This window comes from Etheostoma cragini, chromosome 21, assembly GCF_013103735.1.
Source record: "Etheostoma cragini isolate CJK2018 chromosome 21, CSU_Ecrag_1.0, whole genome shotgun sequence".
In the NCBI taxonomy this organism is placed as follows: Eukaryota; Metazoa; Chordata; class Actinopteri; order Perciformes; family Percidae; genus Etheostoma; species Etheostoma cragini.
The window spans coordinates 16,607,617-16,634,098 of NC_048427.1; the positions used below are offsets into that span (position 1 = coordinate 16,607,617).

General features: G+C 40.3%; 1 protein-coding gene and 1 long non-coding RNA gene across 7 annotated transcripts in view; both read right to left on the reverse strand.

Moving 5' to 3' along the window:
* The window catches only part of LOC117936761 (RNA binding protein fox-1 homolog 3-like), a 713,247-nt gene that overhangs the window by 305,508 nt on the left and 381,257 nt on the right, over positions 1 to 26,482 (reverse strand). The gene's annotated exons all lie outside the window — the stretch shown is intronic.
* Positions 8,878 to 10,476, reverse strand: LOC117936775. The gene is made up of 3 exons (XR_004655016.1): positions 10,133 to 10,476; positions 9,596 to 9,714; positions 8,878 to 8,954 (listed from the first exon to the last, which is right to left on the reverse strand). It is a non-coding gene; the product is annotated as an uncharacterized LOC117936775 (long non-coding RNA).

The following is a 26,482-nucleotide window of genomic DNA, read 5'->3' on the forward strand; positions in this document are numbered from 1 at the left end:
GATTTTGGTCCACTGAGTGAGAGATGTCTGCACTGGAGGCGATGAGATTGCTGACGTGCTGCTGCCTAAGGCAAGAACCTGGGGAGGCCCCAATGTTGGCCAGGCCTCCAACTTCTTTCCCCTCAAAGCCATTCCACACGACATTGACTGCAGCAGCTCCTGCCAAAAGCCAGAATCAATTGTGCCAGATTCCAGCTGCAGAGGTGTATAGCTCTGCAATGTTTATTTGGTGGACCTTCAAACAAACTCGCAGTTTTGCCCCGGAGGAACCCAGGGATGGAGATGAGCACACCCCACCGCGCTGGGTTTGATCCAAACTTCCAGGTAAAGTGGTTCACTTTTACTACATGCTGAGCAGTTTGTTGTTTGAAGTGATGTTTTGTCACACTATAATAAAAGGCAAAATGCTGGAATTCTGGCTGCTACAGTATAATTCACTCTATTGGCTACACTCAACTGTCATTCTGCTTCTGTCTTAAAGGTGCTCTAAGCAATGTTGGGCGACATTACTTCTTGTTAATGTTCAAAGAATTTTCATACAAGAATAGCATGCAATATGCTAGTCGTCCCGTCCCCTCCCTTTTGTGCTTCCAAGGACTAACCCCCCATCCCCACCCTCAAATCCTTCTTGTCGGTTATTGCGTGGAACGCTGGAACACTGTTTGTGTATGCTTCGTGGTGCAAGTCGGCAAATTTAGTTTTTGTTGCCGTTTGAAGACACTGCAAAAATGCAAAATAGCTTTTAGTGAATGTACCCTACTCAAAACTTTTGTTTAAAAACACAATTAGGACGTAAGCGCCAGTTTTAAGATAAACCCTATTTTCGTTTTTGGTCAAATCGCCTTTTAAATGGGAGTGCTAGGGGCTCTACTTTGAGAGCATCAAAATCACTATTTTTAAAACTCTAAGAAGGCTCAACACAACATGAGACCTTGCTCAAAGTATCACCTGGGGCTCTACAAATAAACTCATTATTGAGAACATTGTGTTCTCGGAGTTTACCAAAAAGAAAGATTTTGAACAACTCACTTTAGCAGTTGTTTTTTTCCGATCCCCGCTAAAGAGTTGATCTCCTAATGCAATGTAATAGGGAGGAGAGTAAAGATGGAAAGCTCCCGAGGCTTAGTTTCATATAAATGCATGGATAATTTGTTGTTTTGTCTTTAGTGAAACACAATATTGACCTTGTAGTTGAAAAAAGACCCTAATATTAGAATAACTTTTCCTCCTGGAGTCCGTTCATTCACATTCAGAGATCGATTTTTTTGGACTGGCAAGATTGAGGACTGGCGACTGGAAAAAACAACCAAACCAGTAAACCAAACAATGTTCTCAATGCTGGAGTTCATGTGTAGAGCCCCTAGTGATACATTGAGCAAAGTCTTATGTTTGGGCGGCTGTGGCTCAGTGGTAGACAATTGCCTGCCAATCGGAAGGTTGGGGGTTCAACCACTTGCGCTACAGTCCCATGTCGAAGTGTCCTTGAGCAAGACACTGAACCCCGAGTTGCTCCCAGTGCTGCGCATCGGAGTGTGAATGTGTTTAAGTGTTTATCTGATGAGCAGGTGGCATCTTGTACGGCAGCCCCGGCCACAGAGTATGAATGTGTGTGAATGGTGAATGTTTCCTGTATGATGTAAAAGTGCTTTGAGTAGTTGATAAGACTAGAAAAGCGCTATATAAATACAGTCCATTTGTGTCGAGCCTTCTTGGTGTTTAAAAAATAGATAGTAGTGCCACTAGCATTCCCATTCAAAAGGCCATTTGACTGAAAACAAAAATACGGTATATCTTAAAAGACGCGCTTACATCCTAGTTTTGCTTTTAACCGAAAGTTTGACTGGGGTACATTCACAAAAAGACCCTAGGTTGCATTTTGGCAAGAGTTGCGCTTTAAAGTCTGCTGACGAGGAGCTTCCAACCAAACCTGCCCTAAAAGTGCTGGTTGGTGTTTTTGGAGACAGAGGTACGGGAAGAAGCTTATTCAAATTCAAAAACTTGCTGTTGCCAGGGTTCAACAAAGTATCACCCTCCAGCTAATTTTGGGCTCCGGAGCTATTTGTTCCATGCTTTTTCAGTTGGACTGTTTTAGCATTCTCCACATTAATGAGACCATCATAAATCATGCAATATAACAAATGGACTTATCCTCAGCAGATAGTGCTGCTCCTTTCAACGCCCAGAACAAGAAAAGCAAAGGTCAAATGATTAGCCTTGGTATGCCTGTGCACCTTTAATGATTGTGCCGAACCTTTGTGTTAGGCACGTGCCTCCTCAGCACATGTAGCGCTTGTTAAATACAGAGCAGAGAGATAAATTAATGAAGGCTTCCTCCTGCTGCTTCTTTGGCCTCTGCATAACCTAGTAGTGATGACTGAGCAGAAATGTGGCCTTACTGTAGCTGTACTGTAACACTGTATTAAAGTATGTTCTGTAATTAATGCAGCACTATGTTTTAACAATAAAACTATGCTGTAATCAAAATGCTACTTGTAAATAATTGACACAACAGTAATTGGATTTGACTCACGTGAGTCATTAAAGCACAATTTGTTACTAAAATTATTGAATGATTTTTTATACTCCATTTGATATATATAATAAGTTATTATAACAACAACAATGGTAATACATTGGTTTAAGAAATGCATTGTGTATTGACTAATAAAAAAAGGAAGTATAGTTATAGTATAAGTATATAATTTTTACAGTTTAATTTCTTTGTATCTCACATTAAACAAATAAGGTACGTTTCTAATCCTATGATTTATCAACTGCCTTTTATAGATTTTTATATTTGTTTCCTTCTATTTGATCATTTGTTGTGTAGTGGGTTTAAGCCAATTTTATTGTCATCTGCTTATTATTGGAATGAAGTCACCCACACACAATCAGTGTAAAAAGCACTGTGCCACTGTTTTCCTATAGGGTTTTCCTATGGGGATGGGAATAGCAAGTTCAAATTATTTCAATTTTAACCCTGCTTCCCGTTAACCTTTCAACCAATGAGACAACGTTATGTAGCGTAGCTAGAAGCAATACATGCAAGCAGGGAAGGTAGAGAGTGATGGAAGAAAAACACTCTGTTTCAAAGTTTGTCAAACCGCATTTTTGCTAAATATTTCCCAAAATCACAATTTGCCAATCAGGTGAGATTAAGGGACTCCTTATGAAAAAATATTTCTCATCATATTTTGCTATCACAAAGAGCAGCTTGTTTCAGAAGTGTCGTCAGCTCAGTGGCCATGTGGGTCACAAACCAATCAACACCCGACACAAACACAATGAGCAACACCTGTTGAACCTCCCACTACCACCAGTTAAAAAGAATAATGCAGGCTGAGGAAAAAAACACTGAACTTAACTGTTTTATGTTCCGCTCTAAACACTCACTGAGGACTTCATCGTCACCTACATCATTCTCTGCACTGTGTCCCCAGACCTCTATGCTCAACATCACAGCCATTTACTCAGTTTCGATCGCCAGCTTATGGCCAATTATTAGCACGGCATAGGCTGCGAAGTGCAGAGTCAGCGAAAAATGCAGTGCAAACCCTCATTTAGCATGCCATCACAGGCTTGGAGGGAGAAGAGGAGAGAAGAAAAGAACGAAGGTATGGAGCCTTCCCCTATAGGATGGAAATGATAGTGGTGGTGGTGTGTATAGAGCTTCTGTGGTGCTCTATACAGATGCAGGCTGGAGAGAGAGAAAGAGATCATACCGAAACTGTGCAGCTAGCTAAATGCAAATGGGGAATACTCTACTATGAAGGTAACCCATATCAGAAGAACTAGTTTGTGATATTCTTTTTTTCTGTTCCTTGGGTGTGCACATGAAGTAAAGAGATTTTAAATTATGAAATCTAAGGTAGGGGGATGTTGAAAAAAAAACAACGTTTGAGAGTACTAGGAATTTCTTGTAAATGCTGAACCAAACATAGAAAATGAAAAAGAGACAGAAGATTAGATCTCTCACTGTTCATAAGTTCATGTATGAATAAGGAGGATCCATGTGCAATAAACTGTAGAAGTTAAGATAAAGTCAATAAAACTGGATAAAAAAGGTTCTTAAGTCAGCTTAAGCTAAAAAAGATTCACTACTTATTAACAATGAGAATAACAATCAATTAATTAGAGGATAAAAGCTAGACATGTTAACATTGAATGTAAAATTGAAAGTTATCCACACATTACTCTTAAGTATGTCATGGTCAAACTTCTCTTTGTCAAATCCGTATTGCTGAATGAATTCAGTTTCATAATGATGTTTAGAAAAATAACAATCCATTATAAATGTTTCCAGTTATTCTGGATGGGGAAATTGTCTTTTTAAAGTACATCATTAAGTCATTAAGCATGTCAGTAAAGTGGGGCAAAACAAAAAAATAAAATACACTTAGGTCCCACTAAACAGGATGTATTTCAAGATCAGATAAGAGAGTTGACATAAGATGCATTAGATAATTTCAGTAAAGAAGCCTACAGGTGAGTGAGACAGCATCCTTCCTGTAAAGCTTTCAGGACAAACTGCTGTTTTCCTCAGCTGATATTGCAACATACAGCATTTCTAGGAAGATCACATATATAACACAACTAGTTCAACACCTGGACTGGACTGTGTATGGTCAATGTGCTAAATTGTGGCCGAATTGTTAAATTCATAAGTCTTTAGTCTTCAGACAGTAGTATCCAAGATCAGCAGAATAATCCATTCTAACCGGCCAGCTAACATTCCATTAGAATCAATGAAACTGGCTACACTGGGCATGAGAGCGGAGTGTAAGTGATGCATATGCACTGCAGAAATCCACTCTACAGGCATAAAATAGGACAGTTTTCTATTTATTCAAGGTGTGTGCTCTTTTATACAGAAATGCATCATAAAGTCTCTACATTTCTTTTAAATTAAACAACCAATATGGAGGAAATTACTTAATTACTGTCAATGAGAATATTGTCAATTTAGTTCAAGGTTTGATTTTTAATGTATTGTTTCCTGTCACCTTTGTCCTTTGGTAGTAACTGACAATAGATTGACGTTTCACAGCGCTGTGCCAGATCCAAAAACTGAAGAAACAACACCAACCCCAAATGTCTCACATGAGACTCACACAATCCTATGCTGTATGTGCGATGCACATGTAGCCAGTTTAAAGATGCCTTCCTGGCACAACTGCTCCGCAAATGGTCCACATACGTTACGGCTAATTTATGCTTCTGCATTAAAGCCGTGGGTCCGTATTATATGTACAGACCGCAAAAACTGTGATTAGTCCGCTTAGCTGTGGCCTGTTTACGTTGCAATAACCCCAACTCATTTTGCAGGTTTTCCTTCTCCATAAACAACATGAAATAAAGGAGAGGGTTAACTTTTCCTGCTACAGATTTCCCACCATGGTCAGAAAGTCCAGAGTTGGTACCCGTTCAAAGCTACTTCAGGCCACCAACATATGCCAAGGCGAAAGCTCTGTGCGGAGCCTCCGCAGAAGAAAAAATCCCCCTTTACACGTGCAATGTAGTCTAATTGTCAGTGCGCGGTAGATTTTGAATGAGCAGCAAACCATGAGCGGAACCACTGTAAAAGCCTCCTGAAGACACAATTCAGGAATATCCACTCTTTATAAATGTGAGCACAGCTTGACACTTAATAGCAATGATGAAAGATTGGACTATAAGAGCAGAAAATAGTTTGATTGGATGCTACAAAGCAGGCACATACTGATCGGTTGACATTGTATGACGCCACTGTGTATAGCATGCATATAATTACAGTAAAGTATTCTTGCTGAATTACAACTGCAGCTATCTGCACCAAAAAAAAAGATATTCAGAGAAAGCGATTTTGCAACTGTAGGATGTAAGTATGAAGACATTGCACATTTCCAAAACACACATTTCAAAAACAGCAAGAAATGTAGACTCAATAGATGTGTGAAAATAAAAGGCATCCATGATCACACTGAATAAAAACTGGTTTGAAGGGTGTGTCTATTTACAAAGTAAAGTAAATTGATGAGAAAAGACATGAAAAATATACAAGAGCAGATGTAAGGTGTGATTTAACTAGAGCCACAGCAGCTATTTATGGTCGGTCTTTACTTCTCCATGTAGGAGGCAGTGTGTTCTGCTGCGCTGCCCTCATATTAAAACCCTAGCCATTAAACCGCACTCGGCCAAAACATTAGCAGCCGCCCAGGAATTAATTGAACATAAGCTTGTTCAGCCCAGGCTGTGATGTGGCACAAACACACAAGCATGCATGTACACACACACACCCACACACACATTGTAGATATGAGTTTGCATCCCACAGAGAGCCAACAGGTAACTATATAGTAACTAGTCACGGATCTTCCTTTGTAGTATTTAAGCATAATTCAGTCTATTGCAACTTGAGTCCTATTTAGGTATTTTTGTACAATATTTCAATCAGTTGTGTCAATACTAAACTCACCAAAGTAATTGCTGACTCCTGAAAACACCACAAAAGTGTATGATGAAGTCCAATGGGGCAAGAAACCTGGCAGACTTTATTGTTGCTGCAATCTTAGAATTCTGCAAATAACTTTTGCACTACAACGTAGTGTGACTACAACTGACTACAAGTGACTACAACGTTATTGACTATTGATTGGAACTACGGCCTGAACACTACAAATAAGATTCAAATTTAATGAAAACAAAATAATATTTGCTCAAGATGTCCACTTCTTAGGTTATCAGAGTTTTCAAATGCATCTCTTCATTACTGACTAGAGCTGGCTCAGGTGTCAGCACATAACCCAAGTTAATCAAAAACATTAAGATTCTAATGAACCTGAATCATCCTTAAACGAGTACGCCTCCGTTTGCTGAAATAGTTTCATTCCCCACCTCCTGTGGGAAAACATTTTTTTTGTCTCAGTGCCGGCATTGTCTTAGTATGGCAGCACCGTCGCTAGCTTAACTTAGCTTAGCAAATGGAATCCTATGTTTCCAGTTAGCGTGTCGTGAGTAGAAGTGACCCAACAAAAACAAAACCTAATTACTTGCTGTGGCCAGTGTATTCACAACAAGTACAATAAATGCAGATTAAAGGGGTGATAGAATGGTTGTATGGAGTATATCACGCTGTTCCTTGAGGTCTCCTGATAGGGTATGTAAAATTTGTTGGGCTGAAAATGTTGCTTTTGCTGTTCTTTTGGCCCTCATACCACCCTGCTAAATCGACCTTGCTTGAAACGAGAGGTGTTCTGCCTTATATGGTCTGCTCATGAATATTTAAATAAGCTGCGCGCTGATTGGTTGGTGTGCAACAAGCTTTGCTGCGGCTGACAGAGCAACAGAAGAAGAAGATGGAGACTTTAGCTGTTGAACGGTATCTGTTTGAGCCTGAATCAGAGGAAGGATCTGATGTAGAGGAGCAACTTGCCAGTAGATTGGAAATGACTCTTCAGACTGGTAAGTTTGGTCATTTAGCATTTACTTGCATTTTCAACACATAGCCCAACATTAGCCGTTTCTTTGTTACACTAGTGTAATACTCACACGTCAGTGTTGTAGCCTAAGAATAACTTTGTATTAGACTTATTGTATTTGTTTTTACTATCGTAAGCAACATAAGTTATTAATCTGCACACGGACAAATATTATACAACTTGTACCCTCGCAGTTTCAGTCAAGATGTCCAGTTGGCTGAAAAGTTAGTGGCCAGTTCATAGAGCTGCTCACAACGAAAGTCTCTTTGATTGTGATTATAAGTTACGTACATTATGTAACACGTAGTAGTAATATGTTATCTTACAACAAGACGTCCATTTAGCTGGACAGGAGACTACTATTTCTGTTTGTATGCTACGTCTAAAGTATTATTACTACTCTCGCCTGTGTCAGTAGGTCAAATGTTATCTTGGAGCTAATATCCTGCTGATTAGATCATCTGACTTTGAGATTATTACCTTCTTAACATGTAGTAATATGTAAAATTACAACTACAGTGCATCCATCTTACCTTGGCAGGTGTACTTGTGGAAACTGTGCACAAATGCCCCAGGAGAGAGAAAATATATGTTGCCAAAAAATATCTCAGGTAACTAATACTAGATACATTAACTCATGCTACTTTATGCTTTCTGCTCATTAAACAATATGAAATAACAAGCTCATTATTTGTTTTACAGGTCATGAACAGAATGACCCAGGTTCCTGAAGAGATAACCTGTATGACTCACCATCCTGGCCTTCATCTGGTGTACCTCAATATACATTCTTTGCTAAATGCAATGAATATTTACAGAGTTGACCATGGCCGGTTGAGAATCAGAGGGATGGAAAGGTAAGGCCAATTTTATACCACTGTTAGCAGTTCTATAACAATACCCATTGATTATTGGTTCAGCATTATTACAAAAACACAGTATTATCAAGACAAAAAAATGAAAAACTTTATTTAGTTTCAAAACAATCATCCTTACTCTGAAATCTAAAAGATAAAAAATGTGATTGTCCACTACACCCTGCTCTCTTGGCAGGCCATGCAGACACATGGCTTATAGGACTTCTGTGAGCTGGTGCCGGGGTTTTCTTGGTAGAAGTGTCCGTGTCGTGTTCCCCTCTTGTGTCGTGCTGCGTATACGGAGGGAGTTTCTGAATGCTTCAGGGCACTGTGTCGGATTGGGTGCCTGTCGAGCTGAGCACACAGGTCCTGGGGCACAGGAATCTGCCGGACTACTTCCAGATAAGGAAGGGGGTCATGGACAATCTCCTCAAACACCAGTCGCATCAGGTCTAAGACATAGAAAAGTTATTTTTAGTGCCTATACCATGCACATTTTCATTTTTGTTTGTAATAAAAAAAAGATTTAAACTTACAAATTGTTGGCTCTGTCTATACTTCTTTGACGGTGTACCCCCCCCCCCCCCTTTGGGAACAGACGTCTGTACATTAGTTTACCCTTGGCTGTCTTCCGTTGTGGCTGCAAGATACAACCTGGAACAAAAAACATAAATTTTGTAACATAACTGTTTTACCTTTTACACACACCAAGAAAAATACTCCAGTTAACTCACAGCAAAAGCAGTTGCTAAACCTCTAAGCTGTGCCAAAGCTGTACTATAACCAGTGTTGTTACAAGTGCCTTACAGTTGGAGCAGCTTAAAACTGAAATGATTTGCATTTTTATGGCCGGCCATTAGGCTCGATCGAGACCTTTGCATGTGCCTTTTCTAAAGACTTGTTTTGTTGAATGACAAAGTTCATAGGGGGTGTACATCCCTGCAAAAGGCATCTTCAACACACAATCTAGCATCCAGTCATACCTTTTGTATACAAACACATTCCTACCTGTTGTCCAAATTATTTTCACCAGCCTCCCCCCACAAAAGGAAATGCAATTGATTGAGATCAGACCAATCAGTGATAATACAGATGAATAGTTCTATTCCTACTATAAATAGTTCACTGATGTGCTGGGAATGGCTCACATATTTGATAAAAGTCACTCACTCATCATGGTATCATTGTCAGATAACACTGCTCTGCTAAATGCTACCCAGTCACAATGCTACACAAACACCATAAGACGTCTGGTTTTGTAGGAATAAGTAGAAAGGTTACCTTGTATGATATGCGAGGTCTTAATGTCTTATGAGACAGTTGTGTCCCAGAGATGCCACACTCGGAGCATCTGTTTGGCTAGCTGCATCTTTCGTGTGTTGTCGTTCTTGTGATGTATTCTGAAATAAAAATAAACTGCAAATCAATACATTGCAGTCTATATACACACCGTTTTCACGAGATTAACTAGATATCATATGAAAGGATAACGTTTCCAGTTCTGTTGTCGAAGCAAACGGGATGATATAGCTAGCTAGCTAGCTGAGGAACGTTACAGCTTAACACTAGCTAGCAACCAAACTATCAAGATTCTACTGAAATACAATAAAGATTAACCTCACAAAGTGGACAAACATGCATGGTGAACTATAGCTGTAGCTACATGACAACACAGGCTATTTATTCGAATAGAACAGTTAGGAAAATGAAACGTTAGCCCCTTTGCCATTACAGTTGATCAACACACATTCAGCCTATGCTAGCTACAGGATACGTCAGCATTGCTAATGTTACTGTTAGCGACGAAATCATACTTACAGCTTGGGGTTGGGATGACCAGACAGTCGGAACAGCAACCGCAGCTTAGCAAGTCCTGCTTTAAATAGTCCAAAGTTTTGAAAACTGTCTTTGGGGGAAAAGTTCCCTGGGATCTCCTTATAAACAGCAGCCAAGCCCGTCGAGTGTTTGCTTCCTTGGGAAGGCTATGGAAAGTGTCTCCATTCCCTGTACAGCCTGGAACACTGCATTGACGACCCTGGTTCATTGTCAATATCCTGGAAAATATTCCAAACTTTCTTCTTAGTAAATCCCGTCAAACTACACGAGCAGCGTTCTCAGTCGGACATCTAATTGACTTAACGCTAGCTCCATTAGGAACTGGTCTCAGGTCAGTGGCCTGTATGTAGATGTTGGGGCGTGACCGTTCTCCTGAAACAGCCATGGGCGTGACAAAGCTACAGGTTCTGAGATCCTGACGTCATCTTTTGGCTTTGTTGGGATTCGCCCGTTTTCAGCAGCAGTTTCAAAATGTGAGATTTTCAGAGGAAAGGCATGTCGATAGGATTTTGGGGCTTCTATGTATGTCCTATTTACCCACTGAGCTGTCGTTATTCACATATGAGAAGGTAAAATCGGTTTTGCATTCTATCACCCCTTTAAGACTAGACGATTTCCTAGGCATATATTGATTTGGGACTATATTGGGTGGAAGGAGGAACATTTTTACTTTACTCTGTTACAATTAGATACATTCATCAAGCTACTTTTAATTATTTTTATATTATTTATTTCTTCATGCAGATTTCTTTATGAAGCTGGTGGTCTTCTGATCCCAGGTCTGCTGGCAATCCTAATGCAGACACACCCATCATGACTCTGCTCATAGCAAAATAATGGCTGAAGGTACTGCAGGAGATTCAGATGAGACAAAACATGCTTGGCCTCTCTTTTTTCACTATTATATGGTATATTGTTTTCAAATATCACACTTGAGAGATGGAGTCAGAGTCCTGGTGTATTTGTATTTGTGTTTGCATTCAATTCAGATTTAACCACACACAGGAAAGTATTCTTGAGCAAGACTCTCCAACGTTCTAGATCTAGGGCTGCTAACTGTGACCTTTGACATTATAGTGGAAGGATCAAGAGAAAAGACTGCAATCACCACAATTAAAATAGTATATTCCATAACTACAGTTTCTCCAAGATACCTCCAGTGTCCATACAGTTGGTCTGATTATTATCATCTTGTTTGTTAGGTTGCTATAGTTGGAGTGAGCAGAGTTCCACCCTGATTAACAATCAAGGCAGAGCTGCTTATTTTCAAGCTCCTGTTTGATTCATGATCCACAGGCCGCGAGTCAGTGCAGGGTCACAAAGTCTTTTCATGAGTTATGAGAGTATTTAGTGGGTACTAGAGAGCCATTAGTGCAGGCTAATCAGCACAGGTGTGTGTATGATTCTGCCCTGTGGGTGAGGTTAATTGCAAGTAGGAAGGCCTTGGATTCCGGCAGGGGCCCCAATGTGTAAAGGAGACGTGAAAGGTATAAGTAGACAGAGTGTTAAAGGTCAGAGACATGCTCAGGGCAACTTACTGTAACTCATTTTCAGAATCATGGTCGGGGGAAGAAAGCTCAGGCGCGCGCATGCAAACAAACACACGCACACACCTTTTATAAATACCATTTATAATAGGATTAGATCAAACTTTATCTGTAACTATGATTATGTCCATGATATTGCACGCAATGTTCTATTATCACATTATGTCTCAGAGAGACAGTAATCCAGAAAGAATGACTAAATGAGCAGAGAACAGCACAGAACTAAAATGTAGACTGGACACACCTCAGCACCCCATGCATCTGCTGCCCATATTCTGGCATTAGGTAGATGAGTTGTAAATTAGGATCAGAGGGAAATTCCAGAAACATTTTCTGTAAACGGTTCTAATGATTGCTCTCCTGCAGAAGAAAAATATCCATCCCTTGCCATCGGTTTATCCGGGGTCGGGTTACGGGGTCAGCAGAACCCAAACTTCCCCTTCCCAAGCAACATTAGCCAGCTCTGACTAAGGGACCCCGAGGCGTTCCGGGGCCAGGGTAAAAAAGGCTTGTTCAAGCCAGGTCTGAGCAGAATGGATCACCGGCGATTGCCGGCCGTTTCCTGCCGATTAGATTTGTATCCGACTTGATCCTGACTTGCTCTGACGTCATGCACAAATAGGCAACGATAATCTCACAAGGGCAAGGCGGCCACAGTTCTGAGACGCAGGCAGTGCAGTTGCTTTTCAACAACTGTAAGATCCAGGCAGACCCAGTGCATGCTGGGAAACGCTGGCCTGTCAGCGGATTTAACAGGTGAATGTTTTGAGAGCTCCTCTGTCATAACTAAAACAACTGGAACTGTGTACAAGCCGTTATATGGGTCTGATAACATTTTATGAAATCAGAATCGGACCACAGGGGTTATGTCACTTTCTGTTCAGACTGAAGTTGCTGGAAACGGCTGGACTTTACCACAGCTTTTTGTCCCTGTCCCCGGCTGCTGCTGCCGGCTCTCATCAGCTTTACAGGCGAGGCACAGTTCATCTCAAACAAACCTATAATCTCTCCACCTAGACCCGGGTCTTACCCCGAGGCCTTTTCCCCAGATGGATGTGCCTTGAAAACCTCCCTAGGGAGGCGCCCAGGGGGCATCCTTACCAGAAACCCAAACCACCTCAACTGTTTCCTTAGTAACGTCCTTGCAGATGACTGAGATTATCACCCAATCTCTAAAGTAGACGCCAGCCACCCTCCTGAGGAAACCCGTTTTACCCGCTTGTACACAGGGTTCTCGTTTGTTTGATCATGACCAAGCCTTCATGACCACAGGTGAGGGTAGGAACAAGACTGGTAGATTGAGAGCTTTGCCTTCTGGCTCAGCTCCCAGTGTGATACTCCAGCCAATCTCCTGCTCCATTGTCCCCTCACTTTGGATTAAGATCCCAAGGTACTTGAACTCCGTCACTTGTGGTAAGAAATTATTCCCTACCAGGAGAAGGTTTCCTGAGAACCATGATCTCAAATTATGAGGTGCTGATCTTCATCACAGCTGCTTTACACTAGGCTGCAAACCGATTGACGCACTGCCAAGAACCCGGACACAACTCTCGTTTTGGACGTACAGGAATTGGATAGCCCTAAGAAAGGAATCCCCTCACCCCATACTCCCACAGCATCTTCTACAATATCTCCTAGGGGACCTGTCAACACCTTTCCAGAGCCCCAAAACACATGTAGACCGGAAGGGCAGACTACCAGGCCCCCTCCAGGATCCTTGCGAGAGTGAAGAGCTGGTCCGTTAACGACCGCATTGTTCCTCTTCAATCTGAGGTTTGACTATTGGCCTAACCCTCCTTACCAGCACCTTGGAGTAGACTTTACCATGGAGGCTGAGAAGGGTATACTACCACGCCCCCTCCAGGATCCTTGCGAGAGTGAAGAGCTGGTCCGTTAACGACCTCATTGTTCCTCTTCAATCTGAGGTTTGACTATTGGCCTAACCCTCCTTCCCAGCACCTTGGAGTAGACTTTACCATGGAGGCTGAGAAGTGTGATTTGTACAGATTCTTTGATCCTTTTAGAACAGGGGGAATCATCACCCCGGTCTGTCACACCTTAGGCACCATCTCATTCTGTACTTTCAGGCAATGTTGTCCACCGGTGTCCACTAAGGTATTCAATGGTTACCCGCCCCTTGAGGCACCTAAGACCCTGAGACCACAGCTTCCCGCCGCAGCTTCAGGAATGGAAGCTTCCAACATTGCCAACTTTGCTTCAATGCCTTCAACCTCCACAGGGATGACCGAAAAGCTTTGTCGGAGGTGTGAGTTGAAACTTTGTTGGACAGGGGCCTCCTCCAGATATTCCCAGTTCGCCCGCACTACCCATTTGGGTTTACCAAGTCTGTACAGAGTTTATCCCCACCCCCTGACCCAACGTATCAGTTGGCAGCTCCACACAGTTGACCTTCACCCAAGTGTAGATGATACAATGATAGAAGGAACATATGTGAAACTTAAAACAACTGTTTAAACCAATCTATGCCTTTTAAAACCGCTGTTGCCAGCCTAGGTCTTTACAGTAACTAAAGCTCTAGTATGTTTCAATTGCTTTCCCAGATTCACTCTGCCCCTTTGTGGCCACATCATCACGAAGCTACTTTCTCTCTATAACCCTAACTGTACTATACTTCTGCTACTATAACCATAACCATTAATCTGTGTTTCAGTTGTAACTGTGCGGTAAAACCGCTGATTCGTGAATATGCTGCTTTGCTGGTGTTTCTCACTGAAATATCAATGCCTCTGCTATATCTCACATTTCTGTGGGCATATTATGTAGGCCGATTAGGGAAAATGTACATTTTTTGTGCAACAAAAGCAGCTGAAAGCAGCTTCAGAGGGTTTGCAGATAAACTAGTGCTTGACATAAAAAGGTTCAGTCAGACAGCATTCAGAAAGAAACCCCTAAAATATTCACTTGACCTGCTTTGTTTACTCTCTCTCTACCCCAGGCAAGCCATCTTTTAACTCTCTTTTGCTTTATCACCTCTTTCTTTACTCTTGACCTGCTTTTGAGCTTGTGGTAAACACAGAGGCCTCAGTCCAAATCATATCTACAGGTTTTTTACCTCCACATTCGCTGGCATCCTTCCACGGTGCTCCACAATGTCTAGCTTGGATTAAAGTACATCCAAAGATGCAACAAATACTACAATATCATAATAATGTAAAAATACTTTTACTTTGAAGACGTTCACTTAATTAAAAGTCAAAGTACTGTGCAAAATGTACTGTAAGTAGATCAGTTAAAATGTACTTGTTACTGCATTAATTATTTTTCCTTTGGGGTTATATGATGATATACCTTTAAATTGCATTTAATATTGACACAAACAATAATGGAAGAACATCACACCATTCTCAAGTGCAAACCAACAAACTATATTTGCAGCCTGTGTAGAGTATCAATTATAAAAATGTTGTGCCTTCCTCTGAATAGCCTTTGAATTATTTTGAAAAGAGGACAAAACTCAGTTAAACATAAATGTACGACGAAAAGAGCTATGGACAGGGTGCAACAAACACTATTTGTGCTATAAATGAAATAGCCCGCCACAGCTTATAGAATCAACACCAGAATAAAACGTAACCAAATAAGATAAGTTGGACACACGCATATCTAAGCAATCAAAAACTAGCAGTTTTCAAACATCTTGAGCTGAATGAGGCTCTAGAGTCACATCAGGGATTATCGTCAAAAACAAGAAAAAGTTCTAACACATCTAGGTGAAGGTTAGCGTTTCTAAGTAATAGCAGAAACCAGTGCACATGTTAGCATTTAGCATCAAGGATGCACCTGTTAGTGTTTTGTCAATTAAGATTTTCTTACACCAACAAAAAAATAAAAAACTACACCATATGTCATTTGTACAAGCAGCAATTTCGACCCATATGTACATTTATTACTAGTGGTCTCTAGTGGTTGTAGTAATTGTAACAGGAGCAACGCAGCATGTCATGTAACATTCCATTAAGACTGAAAAAATCTGTTCGGGGTGGGGAGACGACTCAAACAAACACAGGACATGTCAACACATGTCCACTTAAGAGAGCCATGATAGAATGATACAATACAAACAGAACTACTGTTAGCAAGCAGCAACGATGCACTGTGATCTCAGGCTCATGCTCGGGAGGGGAAGATTACGCACAGCAGGGCAAGTAAGTATTTCATTTGTTCTTTTCAAAAGATCTAAACCATTTTTTCATTAAAGGCATTGGTTCAGTATTAGTATGAGTTGCTTTAGTATGTTTTTTAATGTCTACTAATAGGTAATTTGTATTAAGTCTTTACTGACCTATTTATTTTGGATAAATGCTGTATGTTTTATACCATTGTGCCTTCTCTCTGTCTCCAGTTCCTGAAGATGAGTATGCAGGTGATCAGTATTATACGTTCTGTCTCTCCCTTTCTTTTTTCTTCTCTTTCTTTTTCTCCTTCCATTTATTTTTTATGGTCAGTGGACCATGTATCTACCCTCTGGGGGTAAAACCACTCAAGCCACTTTACCAGGACAGAAAAAACTGGCACGTAGCCCCTAGGGGAGAGTCACAGAGACAAAACACCAACACTTGTCCTATTTAATCTTCCTTGAACTAAACACTATGTGACACTGCCGCGTTGTGAGGGAAGGCTGAGTATTTAATGATATATGCCCCTGAGGATCAAAAGCACATTTTGTAAGAGTCTACCAGAGTACCTGAGCATCTAATGAAGCACACAGAAATAGTACGAATGAATCTCATATACTACTTAACTGTTACTTCAAAAAGTCTAGGCCTGACATTTGGCTGTCTATGCACTTTGAAAGCAGTTTCTTGTGCAGCTTTGATATACTCAAGTTGTTGGATTAGTGCATTACTCAGTGGCACCTAGCCTACTGTATAATTGTTAAGACCACACAGTGTTAATAACTCACTTTTAAACTCACCTGTTTTTAGCTCTAAGGTTTACAATAATTTGCACTGTCTACTGAGGGCTCTTAAAGCGCCCATAGTATGCTCATTTTCAGGGTTTATAATTGTATTTTGAGGTTGTACCAGAATGGGTTTACATGGTTTCATTTAAAAAAAAAAAACACAATTCTTGTTGTTGTGCCGCACATTGCCGAAGATCCTCTTTTCACCCTGTGTGTGTTTGGGTCTCAGTTTTAACTACAGAATGAGACATCTTACTTGTTTTAGCTACAGATGGATACATTTCACTTCTATACTATTTTTGTTGGGAGTCACACATGCGCAGTAGCAGGGTGAGATCACATCAGCTAGATAACTCTTTCTCCAACTTTGGTCAGTTCAAGGCAGGATTAGCTGGGCGACTTCTTCTAAACAAGGGCACACTTGTTGAATACCTATAGAAAAGGGACATGGAAGTTTTTCTTTTGCAGATTATGGTGAACTAGTTTTGCCGTTGAGAACGAGCTAGCATGCTAGCACTAGTGTGTGCTATGGTTAGCCACCTTGTCTCGGCTAGTGACGTAGAAAGCCTTGTTTGTGACACCTTGCTATTGACGTAGAATGTTTTCTTAATATGGGCACTTTAAGTCCTCTTACAATGATGTGGAATGGATATTATTTGTCATCAATATGTTTCTTTCTGTTCATCATAGCCCTGTGCCGATCTAATCATTAACATTATCCATCGGCTGCTGGCCAAAATGGCCATCCAGTAGCCTGAACTAAACACTAAGTGACATGCTGTAAACATATGTAACGCCAAGCAGCATGTGTCACATGGCTGAAGCATGGATTGCATGGAGCTAGAGAAGTGTAAATGAAACCTCTCGGCGTCATAATGTCATCTGTATGGGATTATTTTAAAGTCAAAAAAGAAAAAAGAAAAACAGCCGAATGCAATTTATACAATGCAAATGTTTCAAGGGGTGGCACAGAAACATTGGAAACTTAAATAAACCACTAAAGAATCGTTAGGGAAAATAGCATGCCGAATATATAGCGACAACGAGTGCCAAGAAGTAGAATGTGCCAACGCAACAACACTGCTGGAAACAACTGTGAAGCGTGAGAAACTCCGTCCAGACAGCAACAAAGCAAAGCTGATAATGGATAACATTGCTGAATTCATTGTGCTAGACAACCAACCCCTTTCTGTGTTAGAAAATGTGGGTTTGTGACGCCTAATGGAACATTTGGAGCTGGCTTTTCATCTCGGAAATGGCTTTCCCAAATAAGTACTAGCAAGTAAGCAAATTCATTTTGAAATGCTTGGAAAACTTTTCTGTGGTTCACACAAACGAGTTTCCATATCTACAGCAACAGAAGAGACGGAAAATGCATGGAAAATTGAGAAAAGTCCATGTCATTTTAAGAGATAATTCCAGTATCATAATAAAAGCAATGGATTGTCTTGGAGTGGCCAGTTTGGGATGCTTCCTGCACACCCTCCAACTTATTGTGAACAAGGGACTGCTATCACAGCATAGTGTAAGTGATGTATTGGCCATCAGCAGAAAAATTATCTGTCACTTCATGCACTCGCCGCTTGCATATTCATGCTTGGAGGATATTCAAGGGGAGAGAGAGCGGATGACTGTTTGCTTGAGTTCAGTGGAGCAGACAGCTCAGCAGAGTTGTGTAATTACGACTTCATGACATTTCATGAAATGCTGAAGGAGCAACAGCAATATTTTATTAGCAGCGGACCGTCTCTACTAAATGTATAGCGGAAACACTGAGGTTACAAGCAAAATAATTGTTATTGTGTGCACAGTTTCTACCCTTAGATATAATTTTTTCGCTACAGCTAATGTCTACCATACAGAAGACTCTGAAAAGACTTTCAAAAAAGACTAACGCCTGAAACTAGCTCACATCTAAAGTTAAAGAATGTCATAATATGTAAAGACTTGGGATCTGGCAGAGTCACCAATTGAAAGACTACAACTAGATTTGTCATGAAAAATGTAACCAAGCTACCTAGTTACAAACAGTGTTAGCTGGTAACTTTAGGGAACGTTTGTCGATTTTCTGTACAATAATTTCAAACTGGTGTTCTGTTAAGTAACTTTTAAACTTGGCATAGTTAACAATGAAGCTTTGTGTTTTGACTCTGTTACATTCCATTACGTTGAATTCCAAACTCTGAACAAAGCCTACCTCATTTGTTTTAATTTGATTGACAAATTGGCATCATAAATTGTTACGCTGTTTTCCTTTCTGAAGATTTATCTGCTTCTTTCCTCTGGTATTCCTTTATCTATTATACTCTCAAGTCATCAAAGTGAATGGAGCGATTGTTCAAAAACTCTAGAAAATGGTGAACTGAACCCTGCTTCGTGTCACCTTGTTCTCTGAGCTCCCGTAACGGCTTTCAGAATCAACTCAGAGGTCAAGGCAGTGGATGATAGGATACAAACCACAAAGCAATCATGATCAGATTGTTTTATAACACACCAAGTTGCTAATAAAACAGTAGACTACTTGGAGCACCTAACTATGACAGCCTCATCATCCGTCACCATCATCACCATTCACTACTTGAACTATGCTGTCGATTTCAATGTGAACAAGACAAGCACTCAGAAAGCACAGAAAGAACCTCCAGAAAGCACCTCCAAGAGTAAAGCACGTTTTTATGCCAAGGCCCAGTAAAGTTTGGAGCTCATCCTCTGGGGCCCACTTATGTAATATATTGGGGGGAAAAAGACAACTTTTCATTATATGAAACATTTCAGAATCAGAATCAGCTTTTTTTGCCAGGTATGAGGACACATACCTGGCAACACAAATATTTTTTCTTGGGAGCAATGTTACTCACACTGTGCTTACACATAAAAAACAACCAAAACAAAGATATCCACACTAATATATACACAATATATACATACTCTAAACAGAAACAGAGGCATGAGTGCAATGAAGAGATCAATAAAACTATTGAAAATGTGGAGCATATTGCGAAGGATACTGGGATAAATAGTAATATGTTATAATCTTACAATATGAACAGTATGAACAGTATTAACACATGAACAGTTATGTATTAGGAAATGAGAATGATGAATAAAAAAAATAATAAGTGAGATGTGAGAATGGGAATGAAGAATAATACTAAATAAGTGGAATAATAAGTGGAACCAGTAAACAGGTGCTATAGAGACAGTGTTACCGGGTTATTGACCAGAACTGAACCTTACACTGTGGGTAAGAAGTCAGCTGTTCAACAAAGAGGTGGCTTGTGGGTAGAGTTTAATTAATGATTTACAGTTAAAATTAAGGATATGTCTCTGTGCCATCTTGTGTATATTTGTCTGTCTGTGTGCATGTCTGTGTATTGTCTCTGTCATCATCCTTATTTGTCAGTCCCTTTGTTGTCATGCTGAGTTGTCTGTCTCCGTTTCATTTCCATTGTCTGGTCTGTCTTTCCTTCCATCATGGAACTCTTATTTCCCTGCAGTAAATGGCAAGAACTAATAAGCTTTAAAAATTAAATTAGACAAACAACTTCAATTCATGAATAATTCCCTCAAATTATTTTGCCCTAGTATGTGTGTGTGTGTGTGTGTGTGTGTGTGTGTTTTTTGAGTGTGACAGAGATGGAAGGCATGCCTATACAAAGGGTGAGAGATATAATGACGAAAATTAAATGTACTGTAAGTAACTTTAAATACAATGTTGAACTTGCACTGATTCATTCGCGTAATGACAGCAGCTGGACCAATCAGAGCCCGGGTTCACTGCTGTCCGTACATTCGTGGAGGTCAGCCCTGATTGCAGTTGTTAATTTAGCCAGACTGATGTGCGCGTGAAAGAAACAAAAGTTAAGTGTGCAATCGTGCTTACTGATTCACATGCTCACCTAATGAGATGGCTGCTGCTGTTTTCTCACAACCATTTGGTCAAATCAAAGGAGCAAATCCTTTGCAGCAAGAGTTTAGAAGGCAACCGTGCACAGGGGGGAATAAAAAAGGAGAATTGTTTTTACTGCCATTTCACTCAGAACTCTAAAGCATGCATCTTGTTAAAACAAGTTTGCAGCCCCCCATCACTTCACAACTACTATTCCCAAGAGTCTGAGATAATGTGCTGTCAGTCACGGCAGAGGTGAACAGATTACTAATCCAATTTTTTAAGGTGTGTGGGTCACATTATGATTGAAAATACTCCTTAACCTTGGGCAAAGTCTGGCTCAAGTGTACTCCATGAGAATGTCCATGAGACCCAAATCCACCTTGCTCTTGTCAGCCAGAGAAGAAAATAATGGGAACATTTCATAAACTCCCTTACTAACTCAATCTTTCCATACAAAGAGCTTTTTCTTGATTCCAATGATTTTGTCACTGGCCTGGAAAATTTCACACATCTTTCCCTGCATTGATAGATTTAAATGATTGAAACAGCCCAGTATATCTGAAATGTAGGGCACTTTGGCAATCCATGCATTGTCTTGCATGTCCACAGCAAGACTAGATTTAATTTGGGTCAAGAACGCCTCAGTCTCTCACCTGAGTTCATAAACTCTGCTGACCACTTTAACACTGGACAGACAGCAGACATCTGTATGTAAAAGCAAGAGGCATTAGTGAGCTCCCATCTTCTCACACAGGACCTCTAAAATGGTAGAGTTGGTTACGTTTGCGTTAATGAAGTTGACTGTCTTCACCACTGTGATGAGTACCTCATTCAATTCAGGGGATGTACGTTTTGATTTTAGCACCTCGCAGTTAATGAAACAGTGATTTGCCTGTTTGTTGCCTGTTACCTGTTTGATTCGAGCCACAACATCAGCATGCCTCCCTGTATTGCTGCAGCCCCGTCGGTGCACACTCCAATACAGCGGTCCCACAGCATGCCATGACCCGTTGTAGCAGCAGATGGGCCTAAAACCTCACGGGACGCATCCACAATTGAGGGCATAACTAGCTTCTCGCCCAGAGTGAAAGGAGCATGGGATTTGGAGATGTGATGGGAGAGAAGGTAAGACACTTTCAGCAGACTTTCGTCTGTCAGATTGCTTTGCAGCACTTTGCTCTGTTTCTTTCTTTTAAATAAATCCTTAAGTTTACCTTTAAAATGTGCATGCTTTGTCTCCAAATGTCTATGCATTTATAAAGGTTTCATAGCTTAATTGCTAAAAAAAACATTTGGCAAATTACACAGAATGGCTTGGCTGGGCAACTATCCTTAGATGTGAAACCAAACTTCATGTATGCAGGGTCATACTTGCTGTCAAATTGACGATACATTTTTGCCTCTGGTTGTACTTGTGCAATTCAGATGTTTGAGATTCCGATTAGCAATGGCTAATAGTTGGATGAAATTTTAGTGGGCAAAGTGCTGCTTTATTCTATTACAATCCACTACTAACTACAATTAAAGTTAGCTGCATGCTAACGCCAGGGAAACCTGTACTAATGCCTTCTAATTTTAATTCCCCCCTCCCCCCGAATTTCAGGTGACATTACTCGTGAAACATATCCGGTTATGTAGTATTTGGTTGAGAAGTTTTTATTGGTGATAAGTCCTACTATATAATCCGTAGCAGTCAGCGTCAGGCTCCAACAGAGTCCAACAACAGCAGAGATGCCAGAGACTCATGGACATGCGAACCTGGACTTAAAGAGAAAGGCGCTCCAACAGAGCATCTCAGACTGAGGGTGAATACCGGTAAAGCTGATTTTGTTAACATTAAAGCACATAAACATGTTCTAGTAGAATCACTAAAGTATGAATGTGAAAACAGTATAGGTCTCCTTTAAAGCAGAGAGTGGTACTGCAGCACGGGAGACAGAGTATAACAAATTCAGATGATGTTTTGTGAGAAGTTGATGAGGGAAAAGCCGTTGCGTCGAAGTCCTGTTTGTGACCACCAGACTGCACTTCCTTTTATTATTTCCTTTTTTTTGTGAACGGAGTTCTGCTGAGAGTTCAGACCGCGACTGTGCAGCCAGCTAGCGATCCATGGCTTGATTTAATCTTGTTTTCGACCCTTCCATCAAGTTTCATGAAAATATGGTCAGTAGTTTTGCCATACACATGCTGACAAACCAACAAACAAATAGGCCAAGCCATGGTGGACATAAAAATCTAAGTAAAACATCTCACAAAACTGATAATTTCTTACACATCAAATGTGATTTAAAATTTTTTTATTGCATTGTGCAAAACAGACATTGACAGAAAATAACCAAAACAGACCAAACCATTAACCAAAGCAACGAGATGGAATAGCAGACACAACAAGTCCTTCCACAGTAAATTAGCCACTCATTGCATCTCTACCATGGAGATGACATAAAGTTAAGTTAAGTTCGATTTTGAGACTCAGTACAGAGTTAAATCTGTTGGGTTCTTTTTTGCGGGTCTTCCGTTTCCAAACGGCTAAAAACTGTGTACTGACTTTGCCTTCTAAGCCATTTTAGTCCTTGCCTCCCTTCCCTGGACCCTGCAGTCTCTTGCAGCGTGACTGATTGACTGGCTGACAGAAAAAGTGCTGATTACAAGTTATCATCTCCAGTGAGGGTCATTAGTGGAGGTGCAGAGCAGCCCAGGAGCTAGGCTTGTCAGGGACCCTCTGAGAAGGCTCAAGGGGGGGCTACAGAGCTCCACCACCAGCCCCACGATCCCCATTCACCCTCGGGCACAAGCGGATCAACCTCACATTACCCCTCCATCTCCTCAAAAAGTACCATGGAGAGAGGGGAGACAGGGGGCAGAGAGTGAGAAATGTTTTTTTTTGTTTGTATTGAATAAAACAATAGTTACCGGCATCTTTCAAGGCCAATTCAATAATAGAAATTTTAGAATTAAGCTTCTCATTTGCGAAAATGCTAATAAAAATTAACTTAAAAAAAAAAACTTGGGCATGCTGTTTTTGTCAGAGTGACCAACACAGCCACGTTGGCTTACTTGTGACAAATGCTGGTTGAAGAATGGGATGCCATCCCACAGCAGTGTGTGATCAGGATGGTGAACAGCATGAGGAGGAGGTGCCAGTACATTTTTCATGGGCGCAACCTACATACTCAGCACTGCTGCTCATCCCACAAATCCATGTTCCTTACAAATGGGGCACCATTTGAAAGGGAACTACAGGCTTTCAAACGGTATAAGATTTATTGCCCAAAAGTATTGTTACCACAGAGAAATAATCTACCAAACACAAATTTCCTTACTTTTTGTGCCAAGTTTATATATATTCAAATACCAATATTACCTGTTTCAGTACAAGCATCAGCAAACTAGTGATGTTTTCAGTTTTTTTTCAGTGAGGGAAGAGAAAGTGATGTGACAGATGATAAGAAACTGAAGATGGGAAACTGGGGAAGTAAGGACAGACAATTAAATCGAGGAGGGATTTTGTTATGCTGAGATTGACAGTGCCCTTTCAAACAACAGAGAGAGTCATAAAAGCAGCTTGACTGCCTCTAAAAGCATGAGTGTCGTTAAATCAATAATTCATTTACTTTAATGAGATAAGTAGTCGCAAAACTAATTGCGCACCCACCCATTTAGCCAAGCCAGTCAGGGCCTTAATGCAAAAGATCTCTTTGCTATTGAAGCTGCAGGACAGAAAAGGGAGCAGGATGAATGGAGATGGAGGGAAAAAAGAAGTAACAAAAAAGTGGAGGGGGGGGGGAGAGAAATCAAGGAGCAGAAAAAACAAAAGCATGGCAGAGAAAGTGGAATGGGAAACTAGGCTAGCTGACGTCTAGCAAGTTTAAAATTCCCCTCCTCTGTTCATTCAGGACTCTGCTTCTTTATCATAATTTCTGTTGAGACACAGATAAAAGCTTCCTGCTCATCTCCTGTGAGTTAAATCACTATCATGTGACAGGTTAAAAGGAAAAACTCATAGCCTGTTATACACTAAAAAGTATTAGTAAGTAAATTCATAGTATGTGAGGATCTTAAAATATTTAAGGGTAAATAGATCATGCATTCAGTACTAGTTCATAGAGATTGACAAAATAAAAATTAATGTGTTAAAAAGTTCAAATCCATCAAGTGTGCATCCTTTATTTTTCCATCAAAAAAAAGGTTTTAGTAACATTTTGAGTAAGTTAGAGTTTGCAGAGTGTAATATGTGTGTGTGTGTGTGTGTGAGCAGAGCGCTGTTAATAATATTTTGCAGTGTTATTTGTATGTGTTTCAAGCACTTTGTTGACATTGTTGATACATTTAGTTAAGGTTTACTGAGCTAAAGCTATGGTGTGCCTGACAGTTACACTGAAAAATTTGTATACGTTTTCAGTGAATTACAATGTATGCTGTTGTATAAGACTTGTACCAAACTACCTGTTTCCTGTAGCTCTGTTGTGTAAAATGTGGTACTTTTGTAAAATTACACTAAAGTTCTCAGTGAAGAAACATAACCGTATCAATCTGGTGATTATTTCTCCCTTTTTTCAGGGGCATAACTATCACAGCTGTGGGAATTATTAATTTAGAGACTATTTTAGGAGAGTCCTTGCCTGTCTGTGAGGGAGAACGAGAGAGAGAGAGAGAGTGAGAGAGAGAGAGAGAAAGAGAGACAACAACATAATACATTCAGTGTTGGTGATGATGGTTGGAGTTGTTGCTGTGCTGACCCTTAAATCAATGTAATTCAATTGTATGTATATTGTCAAATCATAACAGAAGTTATCTCAAGACACTTTCCAGATGGAGTGCAGTAGGTCTAGACCACACTATATGTTACAGAGACCCAATTCCTGCAAGAACATGCAGTAAGTGTGACGTAAGCAAGGAGAAACTTCCTGTTAACAAGCAGAAACCTCAAACAGCACCAGGCTGTAGGTAGCCAGCCTCTGCCTTGACCAGTTGTAATGTAGTTGTAGATGTGGATTTACAGTCAATTTTAATAATGAGGATATAGAGGAAAAAACTCACCGTGAATATTGTAACTAATGTAAGGGGGACATCGGTTCAGGGCACTTACAAAATATAAAGTCATAGAGTGGACATGAATCATAAGAAGTAGGTATTTTGGAAAATAAACGGCGGTTTTCGCAGAAAGATGACAGTTTTGTACCCCTAAAATTAATATTTTGCCAACATTAAACGCTGGAAGAAGTGTAAACTTCATGTAGCACATCTGACATTCATGCCAAAGACCAGTTAGGGTCATGCCACAAACCTGCAATTAAAGTTTGCCTCTTTTTAAACCTGTAGTCACAATTCTTTCCTAATCGTACCCATAATACATTAGTGGACATGAGGTTATATTGTAGAAAGTAATTTAATAAGTATTGGCATTGGATGTTAATAAAACCTGTGGCACTAAGTTGATCCCAGGGTCCAATAAATAAAATTGTGGGGGGAAATGGTTGTAAATTCACACCTGAGTGCAATGTAAACTCTCCAGTTTCCAGTATGTATTTGGAATGTGGGAGGAAAACTAGCTAGAACTTGAGAGAACATACAAACTCTACACAAAACAGCCTAAACTTAGGACCTTTAGCTTCGAGTCAATAGCGCAATCACTGTACAACTAAATCGTCCCACAGAGCAAACAGAATGTAAATAAATGTAATGGCTATTGCGGAAAGAATCTTGCAATACATATTGCATAGAGATCAAATTGGGGTTTAATAAATAAAGAAGAAAACACAAATCCAATGAGTTCCTTAAGAAATATGTGGACTTATTCTTATCATCAACTTAGGTCATTTAAAGTGTTACACATTAACTTAATCTAGAGGTTGAGCGGTTGTGTAAGAGACAATGTCTGCAAGCTATGCATCGTAAAAGCCAGTCACCTTCAAATCTTACTGTGCATTCTACACATTATCAGACCTCACTCTATCTAATTACACAAA